The sequence below is a fragment of the Hakea prostrata genome, chromosome 8, assembly GCF_041222555.1.
Source record: "Hakea prostrata isolate BN-2017 chromosome 8, UWA_Hpros_2, whole genome shotgun sequence".
NCBI classification, from domain to species: Eukaryota; Viridiplantae; Streptophyta; class Magnoliopsida; order Proteales; family Proteaceae; genus Hakea; species Hakea prostrata.
Genome location: NC_142607.1, coordinates 37,921,699 through 37,925,186, shown reverse-complemented (window position 1 = coordinate 37,925,186; position 3,488 = coordinate 37,921,699).

Sequence of the window (3,488 nt, the reverse complement as noted above, 5' to 3'; positions counted from 1 at the left end):
AGAGAAGACAATATTTCTTCTTAAATCACTTGACCGATATGATACTCAAGTTGACAAGCATATTTTGAACCTTGCCAACATTTCATAGTATGAAGTCAAGAGTTTGAATCTACTTGGGACTAGGGGTATTGAAGCCCAGCTCTATATTTCAATAATCATAAAGCTACTCCTTGAAAATGTTGTTGGTCAAGAAATTTTTTAATTAATAACTCGAACTGGAAATGCCTCTGATTTTATTATTAGAAACCAAAAGTCATTTGGAATTAAACATTTCATAAAGTTAAAAAAACATTAGGTATATTTATTTTAATAACAAGTTGTAAGTTGTAACACGCCTAAACCTGCAAGCATCTCCTTTCCATCTGATGCTAGAAATGGTTTAACCTGTAATTAGAATAAAATAATGAAAACAAAATGAGATCAAAAGGATCTTTTATATCAAAGCTTTGGAATTAAAGGAAGAAAAAAAATTAAAAAAAAGGGCCGCAATCTGAAAGAAAGCGAGAATGGTAGAAGAGATGTAGAATAGTCTTACTTCCACATTTCATCTGAGGTGGGATAGTTTTGCCACAGAAGCCGACAACATAGACCATCTTCTCCCGGCTGATCTTTCGCTCTACATCCTTAACAAGACTAATGACATTACAAACACATGGGATATCATGAGTTCTCTTTATAACATTGCAGCATTCACCTGATGGTGGAATTTTAGGGCCTCCTTTCTCAATATAACCTGAACATTGCATCATTATACTCTTATAATCATCGGAGCAAAATTGCCCAAACACCCAGTCGCCGGAAATTAAAATTACAACGATCACAAAGGCTACACAGGTCAAAGAACGATTACTCATAGCTCCTCCTCCTCTCTCTCTCTCTCTCTCTCTCTCTCTCTCTCTCTCTCTCTCTCTCCTCTTTCTCAAGAATGTGGGTAGAGGATCTGAGGATCCTCCTTAAAAAGCAAGCGTTTCCTATTGACATACACCTCACGCCATCGTGTAGATTTTATCTCTAAAGATACACTTAGATACACCTGTCTTGCAAATTTCTCTTAAATTGCCAATGGTGGGTTAGTTGAGCGGTTAAAAGCCCAAACTCCCATGGGGAGATCTTGGGTTCGCACCCATCCGTGAGCACCTATATTAGTAATATCTCCCCCCCCCAACTAGGAGTGCAAGTTTGGCCCTGGCGGCCCTGACCCGCCCTAAGCCCGCCTTGAGCCCGAATAGGGCTTGGGCTAAAGATTTTGGCCCTAAGGGCGGGTTAGGGCCAAAATATTCTGGCCCTGAACTAGGGCCAAGGGCGGGCCTGGGATTACTCTCTGGCCCGCCCAGCCCATCCCGGCCCGTCCCTGATTTTTAGCCCTGACCCAAGCCCTGATTTTGGCCCTAATCTTAGCCCTGATTTTGGCCCTGATCTTGACCCTGACCTAGGCCCTGATTTTGGCCCTGATCTTAGCCACGATTTTGGCCCCGATCTTGACCCCGACCCAAGCCCCGATTTTGGCCCGACCCGGGCCCCGATCCTAGCCCCGATTTTGGCCCTGATCCTAGCCCTGATTTTGGCCTTGATCTTAGCCCTGATTCTGGCCCTGATTCTGGCCCTGCCCCGATCCTGGCCCTGATCTTGGCCCTGATATTAGCCCTGACCCTGATCCTGGCCTTGATTTGAGTCTAAAGACTCTAGACCCTCCACCCACATTGAGAGGAATTAATTGTAATACATATAGGTGGATACTTGACACGTGTCAAATTTTAAAAACATGATCATGTTTTGTAGAAAATTAATAAAAATAAACTATAACCTCATTACCAATGTAATAAGCATCTATTTGATTTTGGTCCTGATCCTGACCCTAATTTTGGCTCTAATCTTAATATTAATTTGACGATGATCGTGTACTACAGTACTAGATTTTTACCCTGATCTTCATACTAACATTGATATGAGTCTTGATTTTGATATTTAGTCACTTTGATCATATTAGACTATAAATTCACTTTTTATATTATTTTTAAGGTAATTTTTATTTTTCCAACAAAGTCATTTTTAGTTCAATAAAATATGGTTTTGTTTTTTGACTAAGGCGAGATAATATATTATAAATAATAAAAACTATTACATAAAGAATTAATATCTAAAAAATCTATACCCTAACTTCTCATCATGAATATCTAACAAATCTACTGTGATATTTCAAAAAAAAAATTATTAAAAACATATAGCAATGTTTGTAACTAAAACATCATTTTCTTTAACTATGAAAAAAATACTTTTTTTTTGTTGAATACTAAATTATTGTCGATTTACTTGTTAACAAGGTTTTGAATATGATTTTTTTTGTATTGAATAAAGATATCAATTTATTGAACAGTTGTGAATGAAAACATACCTACCTACGGCTTAAATTCTTGACTTTGAAGATAAAATTTTCATTTATCAGTTTCCTTTTGAATTATGAATCTCTGATGTTTCTAAGTTTACAAAAAGAGTTTGTGTGACATTCTCTATAATTGACTTGACTTTCAAATATACCTAAATTTAATTACAATTCTTCTCTCTACTTATTCTATTTCATGAATAATTTTAACTCTTTGTTGCTGGAGAAAAACCAAAGGAAAAAACAGAATAAAAGAGTTAAATACTCTAAAATCTAAATGGGTATAAATAGTTAAATACATATTGAATCTAAGTTTTGGACTATTTGTTAACATCTTTAATATTTTATTTTCCAGAAATTGAGTTTGGAATTTAAGTATTTAATTACTTTAATATGTATTTTAATTACTACCTGTCTTACATTTGATATTTACGACCAAAGATATGGCCAATTAATGGGAGGGACAAGGCCAATTAGGGCCTGGGCCAATCAGGGCCAGGGACAGGGCCAATCAGGGTCAGGGCCAATCAGGGCCAGGGCCAGGGTCAATCAGGGTCAGGGACAAGGCCAATCAGGGCCAGGGACAGGGCCAATCAGGGCCAGGGATAGGGCCAATCAGGGCCAATTAGGGCGGGAATGGGCTTGGCTTGGCCCTGTAGGGCTTAGGGCCAGGGACAATAATTTTTGGCCCTGAACTAGGGCCAGGGCCCAATTAGGGCCAATTAGGGCGGGAATGGGCTTGGCTTGGCCCTGTAGGGCTTAGGGCCAGGGACAATAATTTTTGGCCCTGAACTAGGGCCAGGGCGGGAATGGGCTCAAATTATATCATATAGGGCTAGGCTTGGGATTGCAAAAGCCCGGCCCAGCCCGGCCCAGTTGCAGCCCTACCCCCAACTAATACAAACTCGCTAGCTACAAAAAAAAATCTCTTAAATACAATCCTTATATGTAAATCCCCTTTATATTTTCATTTTTTGTCTATCCTTGCATGGAAAAAATGAACTATGTAGTATGTTCTTTTTTTTTTTTTTTTTTGGTTGCCAAACCCGATTCCAAGGATTTGCCCTGACTAATCCGATGTTCGACCTGGGTCGCACACCTGGCTGTG